Source organism: Cyprinodon variegatus, unplaced genomic scaffold (genome assembly GCF_000732505.1).
Source record: "Cyprinodon variegatus isolate N-32 unplaced genomic scaffold, C_variegatus-1.0 Scaffold209, whole genome shotgun sequence".
NCBI lineage: Eukaryota > Metazoa > Chordata > Actinopteri > Cyprinodontiformes > Cyprinodontidae > Cyprinodon > Cyprinodon variegatus.
Window position 1 is genome coordinate 475,675 of NW_015150662.1, and position 10,511 is coordinate 486,185.

Sequence of the window (10,511 nt, forward strand, 5' to 3'; positions counted from 1 at the left end):
ACTTATTTTCATCTCTTAACATTTGCACAGCAATCACAACACGCAACATTGCAAACATTTTTGTGCAGGCTTTATAGCGCTCCTTATTTGGATTCTTTGAAGATCATGTCCTAATAGTTCTATGATGCTGGAACCACAATAATACACAGTGGTGGCAGCATTGACCACTGGGTTTTTTGTGGTAGTGGAAAATGTACGGTATATCAATAGTGTAACATTTTCTACCTTAACTACGTTATTCCCTTAAGGATATTTAACATTTAGTTGTCATAAAACTGTAACTCAAATTAATGTTTTTTGTTTTAATACTGCCCACAAATCTGATCTTCAAATTATGCGACATTTAGAATTTAAAATGTAAATGTTAAACAAATGCTTTGGCGCTGCACTGTTGGTGGAAGCAGAAAAGAAATGCTGCTATTGAACCAGATTTTTATAGAAATGAATGACCAGCATGTAATATAGAGAGGCTCTCCTTTCTTGCTTTTGTTACACTTGGAAATTTCAGTTTCTCACAGCATGCTCTTTCGTTTTGAATAAAATACAAAACTTCTCACTATCTTTGCAGCCTTGTGTATTTATTTTGATTATTTTTTCGTACAATTAGCCTTACTATTATTGTCTTTTGAGTGCTGCATGTTATTTAAATGCTGTGCATATTTTGTTGTGTAATGATACCAGATTTGGTACCAACCCTGTAATGCAACTAGAAAGTGGGATATTTTTAACAATAAATAATGTCTGTGTTGAATGACTTCGTAATAAAGAGTAACTGAATTTTATTTTCCTTTTTCTGCATTTTCACAGGATCCAGCTGGAAATGACAAACTCACAAAAACAGCAAATTTTGTAAAATAGTGTAATCTCTACTTGGACACTTTTGAAGATATTTATTTTTCTAGAGTAAACAAGGTGAACAGCTGTTGAGCCGCTCCTCCATCTTTCCTGAGAAACAGAATTCATTTAGGTAGAGAGTATATATATATATATACATAGATATATATAGATATATTTACAGGATGTATGGAACAAGACTACGGACATCAAAGATGTCTCATGGAAAATATTTGACTTTAGGTAAAGGAGCCCAAGAAGCTGCTTTAGGCGGAAGACAAACTGTATTTCTGAACAATGTGCCAATAATGCCACTATGTGCCACTACCTGGATAAAAGGAGGTTAAACAAAAAAAAAAAACTGAAGGACTAAACAAAGTGTGTTATAATAATACTGTATGAGCTCCTATTGCTTTCTTTCTTTTCTTTTTTTGTCATTTTTCTAACGAAATGTAAAAAGAAAAACAAAAAACAACTATAAATGTATTTGAAAATGTTTTGAAGTAATTTTGAGAAATGCGTTGCAAAAGAGTCTAAAACATGTTTCTACAAATCAAAAAAAGAAGAGCTGGAAAATAAATCTGTAGGTGGTTTATGCTTTATTGGAAATTTGACTTTAAAGATCTTATTTGTACAAAGTCCCATTTTAAAACCAGAATAGTTATGTCTATTTTTGTACATCTAGAAAGAGCCTGCTGCAGTCCTGACAAAGTAAGTCTATATGAAGAGGTAGCTCTGTTGTTACAAGGCCTCCATTGAGAGATAAAATGATTACACCTGGTCCAAACAAGTCCAATACCCATAGCACTGCTTCTTATGTGACGTATGTGTCTAAGTAAGGTTAATTAAAACATATTCCGAATGTGGTGATGGCCCATGCAACAACACCAGAGGTCTCATTTATAAAGGTTGTTTAGCACAACATATTCTTGAACCTGAATCTTGTGTGAGCAGTTTTTCATGTAAAGGTCGTGATACCCTAAAAAATCCAACTTAAGCATCCCTCATGGCAACTCTTACTCCTGCATATGCTTGTTATGGAGACAGATGGCAATGTGGGGAATTAAAGCTTCACTGCGTTTTGATTGCTCTTAGACATTCAGTTTTACTCCACATAAAACTGTAATCATAGATTGATTCTATCATTAGCATTTAAAAACTGCAGAGTAATAGATATGCTTGTGAGGCAGACATAACTATACATGGGGACCTGTCACATAGATAAAAACAGGTTTATAAGCCAGCTTTAATCTTTAATCAGTCTGCCTATTATTTACAGCAATGTTTTTCTCACCATTTCATTCTTCTCACAGATGATCACCAGAGTGATGTGTACATCTAATTAATGCATAAATTGTGACAAGGTGTGTGAAAATCCCACTGCTGGCTGTAAACATTTAAACACGGGTGTGCTGCTCATCAATGGGTGCATTGGGAATGCTGGAAGACCTTGCAAGTCGGATAATTAAGAGGGAAAGCATTTTTAGAGATCACAAAAATTTTCCCGATAATGATTATGACAGACCTATAAGATGAGTCCCTGTACTCCTTAGAGCCAGTTCCTCAATTCAGGTTCTCAATGTCTCAGTGTTCTGCACCTTTTAGATGTGTCTCTGCTTCCAGCCCTGAACCAAAGGTTGAATGACCTCCTCGGTGTAAAGTAAAGTTCTCTAGAGTCATGCTAATGACCTAATTATTTGACTCAGTTGTGTTGAAAGAGAAGCAATGGACCCTAAGGACCAGATTTGAGGAACCAGCCCACAGAGGATTGCTTGTTGATATTTGTGCCGACCTTTGCATGTTCATCAATGGTAATCACGTATTAACCAAAAAGACACAAATGTAGAAAAAAATTGAAGAGTAGCTGGTTCTAAAGAAACACAAATATGAATAACCAGCACTATGTGGTAAATATAAATTATATTAAAAATATTTCATAAAATATATATTTAATATGAGTAAAAAAAAGTATTCGCTATTCAGCTACATGTCATAGCTTATTACAGATAAAAGATATTTACCTATCTATAGAAATATAGGGAACCATCTAAATATGATAAGCTGATGTACTGTAGCCAAAATGTTTACTAAATCCTATAGACATCCAGAGTGTTGAATTTCGACTTTTTTTTTTATTTTTCCTTTGCAAGTAAAGGTATTCATCAAAGTATTATATATAATCAACAATTTATCAAATCTCTGTCTTAAACCATTTTTAGAAACAAAATAATTCCATAAAATGTTCTACAGGTCCACAATATCACAACCAGTGCAAGGCGGCTTTTTGGATGGCATTACTAATGTGACCAGTTCATACATCAGATTGTTAATGTATTGTTCTTTTTTATATCACTGTGGTTACTAAACATGATATTTTTTTTCAAACTTTCACCTAACTGACCAACATATCTATTTCTGACTTGCTTTTGTTCTTTTCTCCATGTTCGCTATGTTTAACCATAAAATTCAACTGTTAAGAAGGCTCATTTGAATACACATGAACATTCATGAGGTCCTTTGCATTGATCATTTATCACTTAATGTGGGGCTGTAAAGGGCAGGATATGAGAAGGAAAGATTACATATAAAGGGAAATTCTGTGCTGAAAAGTAGTTGCATGGTTTTATGTCTTTTTTTTTTTTTTTTTTTGGTATATGCCATTTTCGTTTTGGCTTACATACATTTTAATTATGGCTCTTACGCAATCTTTTATAAATGAGGCCCGAGGTTCAACTGGTTGGATAATAAAGGGCCAAAAGAAATTGCAGGGAGTTTAACAGGACACTCAAACTGTCTTAGTACATCTGTTATCTGTATATTTTACTTAAAACCTAGACAAACAAATCTAATTTTTTGAAATTATTTGGATTAGAAGATTAATTAAAAAGTTTCTAAATAAAAAAAAGTTATTTTAAAGCTGAAAATGATGATAATCATTTTTTTTTTTTTATCTGGATGAAGAAGCATTCTGCTTAAGAATAGTTAGCAAGACAGCAACAAAGGCACGCTCCTTTCAGGCACAATAATTCTCAGCATTTTCCCTATGAGTTTTGTTATAAAGAGCAACTGTCTGTAGACTCCCCTTGTATTCCACCAGAAGAAGCCTGGCCAAAGCAAATGAAATGCACCAGTTTTTATCAAAATCAATTGAGTATGAAGAGAACAATACAGTTACATCAGAGGTAATCCTATTAAAAAAAAAAATCTGATGCTGATTGTTTTGTTAAATTGAAATGATTAAGACAAGCCAAAAAACCGATAACACATTTGTTGAAATAGTCTCTGAAGTTAAGTCAACTGAACTGTATGGGGAGAAGAATAGTTAAGCTCTCCTAAGAGCCTTATAGCACCAATGTCTTTATTATTATTAAAACTTCAAGCTCTGATTACCTTTGTGCTCTGAAGCTTTTGTGAAACTGTCCAATAATCTATCTGTAATTGTGCTGTAGGTTTGTACAAAGCACAAATAAAATGATGTAGTTGTAAAAAACAGATTTGGCTGCATACAGCAATATGTACAGATTTAAACTGTTTCACTGGGTGTTGAGAATTTATTTCTGGTAATACACAAATTTAGTTACTCAATTTCTAAAATGTACCAAGGAAACAGGCAGAGTAAAATCAATGAGGCTGTTTTCACACATGACTGACTTAAGATGTTTTGGGGATTGTGCAGAGAATGTGTTTTTTTTTTTTTTTTTGTGGGATTTCACATAAGCATTCCGCAATAGAAAATGTATTTTGAAGATGAAATCGCTGAGCTGAGAGGGGGAAACTGTGAGCAGGACAGAATTCAAAGAAACACATAGGTTTTCAGTAGAATATGCCAAACATGAAAAATAAAAATCCCTACAATTAATTTTCTGCAGAAATTACAACTACAATCTCCTTTCCATGATTTTATGGATCAAATTGAAGAACCAGTCACCAGGAAAATAGATGCATTTGCTGTCTTTGCACATTTTCTCAGTAGTTGTTCTTCCAGATTTTCTTTTAATTTTCTTTTTCTTTTTTTTTTTTACAAGGTAGCCTAAAGAGTCTGTGAAGGATTTTTGACACAAATCCTGCCAAATAATCTCTAGAACATTCCAGGACTATAGTGCATGTGTGAAAACACCTTGTGGGTAAATGCAAGCCCTTGCTGTGGTGTAAAAATGAGTTGGGATCAACACTGTGGTGCAAAACTCCTCCTTTCGGCCCATTTCACAACATGAAAAAAAGCTCCAACAAAATACCCACTGGTTCAGCCTCAATCGTGTTACAGGCTGTGTTGCTTCTTAAACACAACATATATTTTTTGAATGAAGAATCTTACCTTCTCTATCAGAGTGTTATGAAACCTGCTGTATATTATACACGTGTAAATGTATTTTCTATATATTTGCTTCTATTTGTGTACAGGTGTGTTCTATTTTTAAAGGCCTTTCCAGTTGTGAGAAAGGTTTCGAGCGAGGTCGGGGATAGTGTCTTTGTTTACATGTGTATCTACAGTATTTCTTTCAAAACACACAAAACTAACCTTGTGCCAAGCTTCCTATCCGCACTTTCAAGCCGTACTTGTATGATATATTTAGGTAGCCAGTATAATAATTTAGTAGACGCTGCAATAGTTCACTGGCTTAAAAGTTATCTCCAGGTGAAATATCTAAAAGCAGGAGTGCTGGATGGTTTTATCAGGTTATGTGGTCATATGTTGAGTTCTGGTTAGAACCCAATGACATGCTCTTCCCAAGCATTTATAGGTGGAATTTAAAATAAAGAGTCATGAAAACAAACTAGTACAACTGTTGCTGCCAAGAATCCAGCTAATTTTGATCATTTCTTTCTTTTTTCCAGTGTTTTTTTTTTTGTTTGATTTTTGTTTTTTGCTACCATTCCCCCTAGTTTATTTTTATCTTTTTTATTTATTTTTTATTTCATCTCTGGAACAACTACAGAAATTGACAAATAAAGTGAAGGATGCTAATTTTATAAGAAACAATGATCTGAATCTGTGGGGAAAAAAACAACAAATCAGTTAAAAAAATGTGTTTCTTCTCCATTTCAAGACCCATGTTTGTACATGCTTTAAGGTAACACATCTTTTTCTGGTTAAATCAATATTGGAGATGTTACTAAGCCAGATATTTGGAAAAGAAAATTGCAACCCTCTTACAGAAGGTTTATGACCCTTAGCGAGGTCAAATTGAAGGTCTCTTGATGAAAAGCTTTCTGGTTTGTGCACTTCAAAAAATTAAATCTAAATAATCTAAATCATAATTTTTGCTTAAAATATTGTTTTCTGGAATTTAGGAGGGAAGTGAAACATTTGGAACAATGGAACAAGACAATTGACATATAACATAAAAAAAATGCATTGTCTTATTTCAAGTGCATATTAACTAATTCTCTTATTTTAACAGTAAAAAAATGCTCATTCTATTGCAAATAATCTTATTTACCTGCTCAATTTAAGAGTATATACACTCCGTTTAAGAAAGTTTTACTTATTTCTACATCGTTTTGCAGTGTGAGATCGTTAGCTAATTTTACACATAACATTCAAATGACAGATGTGATGGTGGTGTCACCAGGGCTGTTGCGTTTTCAACAGATTTTTCTGCATAGCAGGAAACCATTGCAAACTGATTTAAACCCACTGCAGCATTTTGTTGTAAAAACATTTAAACTCATTAAACTCCTTTCACAATCTAATACACCAGTTGCTGTCTGAAATCATCCTTTCCATTTTTGGTAGACTTGGTATAGAAATAAAATAAATTTTGTTTAGATTTTATTTTTACTGACAGATGCTTTTGTTTTATAAACCAAATCATTATTCTGCAGCTTTGGTTTCTGTTACCTCACTTGTCTATACATTTCTAGGCTCCCCTTAGCACAAAGACACTATCGATCAGCAAAGGTTTGCTCCGTCCAGAAGAACGATAAAACAAATTTACAGGTCCTGTGATTTTTGTTTGCATGTCAGACATTCGAAGTGGAACGTATCGACATATGTATTGTTCGAACATCGAAATGTTTGCTGAACATTTCAAAGGTCCATTTTTATTTCCCCATTACTGTATATCATTAAATGTCATTACAATATGAGAAACTGAATCAATTAAATGGTTCACCACCAATTTGAGCTTCTGGTGTCTCTCACAAGCATTTAACACAAATGTTATTGATGATGACAAGGTGGTGGTTTGCATTTGATAAAAGTCAATAGGGTGCTCAATGAGGTGAAACTTTGCAGCAGGAGATAAACGTCCGATTTGACGATAAATCTTAATCAACTCCTTAGCTGTCAGGAAACTATAGATCGTCTGCTTCTTCTCATTGTTTCAGGAAAATCACATACTGTGCGCTTACTGTAACTGCAGCAGAGGGCTTTGACTCTGCTCTTGGGTCATCTTTTTCCTTGTTTTATTCACAAGAGCTAAAGCACTGCTGGTGCTTATCCACACAGCGAGCGACTTGGAAAAGGAAAGAGAAGCATTTTGTTTGCAACTTCTCTTTATGCATATGGTAAAGGTAGAGTAGAAACATGACCCAAATCTGCCGTTGATTCACACAGAAGGCCTCTAGCACTGTAAGATGCCTTTTGCAACAGAGCGCAGACCTGAATGGTTGACATGTTAAGGAAATCTGAAAGGAACAGGGAGAGAATTGTGACAGACTCATGGGGCCTGTTTTGTGATTAGAAAATCAGAGGTATAGGTATGACTAATATGAAAAAGGAAAATGTCATAAATATCAGACATTGTGTTTACAGACAGAGGTAAAGTCAGTGATGATTTATGTTCTTTCTCTAACACGGAGCAGACATGCTTTGATCATTTCCACTCGATAACAGCGCATTCATGCTTACAATAACGGAAAATGACTCGAGTTGTGTTGTCGCCATAAAAATTGAGAGTTTGTACTTTGTGACTCTTAAACTTTTTATAATTGTGTTTAATATATCAATGAGTACCTCTGTTAACTTTTGTATAAGACATATTACAACAGTATCTACAGACACACATACACACACATTGTACACCTCCAAAAAAAGGGACTTCAGTCTGTCTCTGTGACGGCTAAACGTTGTATAACTTTTGTTTTGTGTCTTATGAACCACATCTCTTCCTTTTGTAGTAATTGGTAAACGTTTCAATTTCCAGGTGACTATGATTTGGTTACTCTTGTATTACTAAGCTCTGTATTTGCAAGCACTGTAAATGCGATTCTCACTGGATTCGTCCTCTGTACATTTAGTACTCTGATGTTGCTATTAATAAAACGTAAAACAACATTAACTTGTGTCATACAATTATTTTGACATTTGTGCTTCGGATACAGAAGTGATTTCACTCAAAATATGTGAAAGAAAATGAGCATTTATAATCAGAGGTGTCAAAAGCATTAATGTTTTTTACTCAAGTAGAATTTATTACTCAAATATACTGTTTAAAACATTTTTGCAGAAGAGTATCAACTTCAGCTTTATAATTAAGTAAAGGCTTAAAAGTATAGTTTTTAAAATTACTTAAAGTGTAAAGGTCAAAATAATGCAGGAAAAAATGTTAACATGACAGATGCTTTACTGCAGTAGCTAAAGGAAATGTTTTCAACAATTCTAGATGATCATTTCTATATATCAACTTAATTGAACTATGCATCATTTTGAAAAAAAAAAAAAAATGTATTATGGTATGTAGTGAATAACAGGTTGGTGCAGCACCAACCACAACTCTCAGACCAGGTAATTCTGCAGGACACCTCACACAGAGGTGTGCCTTGACTCCCCCCACAGAGCTGAGAACAGTAAAAAAAAACACTGCACACATGATTTTTCTGTCTTTCCTTGAAGCTGTTCAAATTGGAAGAGGAAACCACCATGGAGACCCAGGCCCAGATCTCCAGGATGACCGAGGCTAAGTGGTGATGGTTGATATTCCATTACCGAACTGCTGAAAAACAGGCAGTTTGCAACACATTTCTCTAAGTTTCAGAACTATCAGCACTGGACTAGAGGGGAAAGTCTCCTGAAGAAACCGTTCCTTTGGTCTGAGCTTCATGGGACAAAGAAAAAAAAAAGAGCCTTTGCTGTGAGAGTGCCATGCTAAGCTGTTGCTAGATGAAAACTCAAGCCTTGATAAATTTACAGGAACAGAGGTATAAGGTCTGGCAGAGTTAGGGAAAACAATATGTATTTTGATGATTTTGATCATTTCAATTGTTTAATGATAAGTAAAGACAAAGCTAACAGAGTGGATTCCATGGTACAGTGTGCTATGCTACAGTAATATGTTTTTGAACTGTTGTTAAAGCTTGGAAAAGCTTTATTCCACTAATAGTTTAAACAGTGATATAATGTTAGTTTTATGTTTTCCTCGTGTCTATTTGCTGCTAGCTATTTCAAACAGGGTAAAGAATCATTTAACTAAAGGTTATTGGTTCCTGATTAACCAAGTAATAAGGAAATAATAAATAAAACATGATTTGGCCAAATACTATTTTATTCACCTCATGGATTTCCATTGTAGATTTGTTTGAAAACATTCCAATTGCTCTAAATTTGTGAAAAGCTAAATTGGATCTCATCCCAAATTCATTAAAGATAAACTTTGGTTTTCAAACACATGATCCATATGGTTTACAACCATGTTTTCCCTTCCACTTTGTACATAGTAGTTTAGTTTAGTTGGGTTTCACTAGTTTTCAGTCAAGAGTTTTTAATTGAAATATGTTAGGTATTAGGTGGCGTCATGGCTAAAGTTTCTACGTAACGCAATTTTACCTCAAGATGTCAGAGGATTTTCAAGTACTTTTTGCTAATTAATCCATCTTTATGTTTTATATTAGCTTAGGAGAAAGTTTGGGGGTAAAGGACTGTGTCCCAAATAAAGAATTATGTTTTTTTTCCAAAACCCTTTAATGTTGCATATATTTTCCATTTCAGGGGACTCTTCCAATTTTGGATGGCAATAGCTTCTGATATTTTATGTTCTAGATCCTCTGAGCTTTGAGTCTCAAGTTTTCTTGGGCATCCTTGTTTTGGGTTAAGGTCAGCTCAAAACTAATAGTATTCTTTACAGTTCTGCAGTCCCTATCCTCAGTTCTTTTCCATTTCATCATCTTCTGATTCAGACACTGAGGAGAGTCCATAGTCGGCATCAGCCCTGGTAAACATGTTCCCCACAGCAAAGAGCTGTAGCAGCTGTGGTTTTGTTTTTGGTTGATGACTTCAGCTTGGTCCATCTTAAAGAGAAACATTATTTTTCAAATAGAATATACTTTTAGCCATGTGCTTTCTTCCCTAAGCCTCTAATTGCCAGATGCCTTACCTGCCTAAGTTTGGCCAAACATAGACGGTATGTGAAATGACATGGGCATGCCTATCCCAGACATGTAAATACTAATCTTGCAGTAGATTCATCAATCCATTATATGTTGTACTAAAGGGGGTTTAAAAGCAGAATGCACTCAATATTTGGTCAGAGTTGGGTAAATATATTCCCTTGCCATCAGGGACTTTTTTCCCCAGATGCAACATCTGGGGAGGGGTGAGTTAACAGGGTTTTTATAGCAAGTGCCTCAGATGCTCTCATGATGTTTCATGAAGGTCTGAGATGGTTTGGACATGAGCGGAGGAAGATGGTGAGTACAATGGCAGAAGGATGCTAAAACGGGCATGGAAAAAAACCAAG

General features: G+C 34.6%; 1 protein-coding gene across 1 annotated transcript in view; it reads left to right on the forward strand.

Moving 5' to 3' along the window:
- The window catches only part of ajap1 (adherens junctions associated protein 1), a 73,407-nt gene extending 67,745 nt beyond the window's left edge, over positions 1–5,662 (forward strand). Inside the window, exon 6 of the mRNA XM_015380194.1 lies at positions 808–5,662. The gene's annotated coding sequence lies outside the window, so the exon portion shown is untranslated. The remainder of the gene's footprint in view (positions 1–807) is intronic.
- The last annotated feature ends 4,849 nt before the right edge of the window (positions 5,663–10,511 follow it).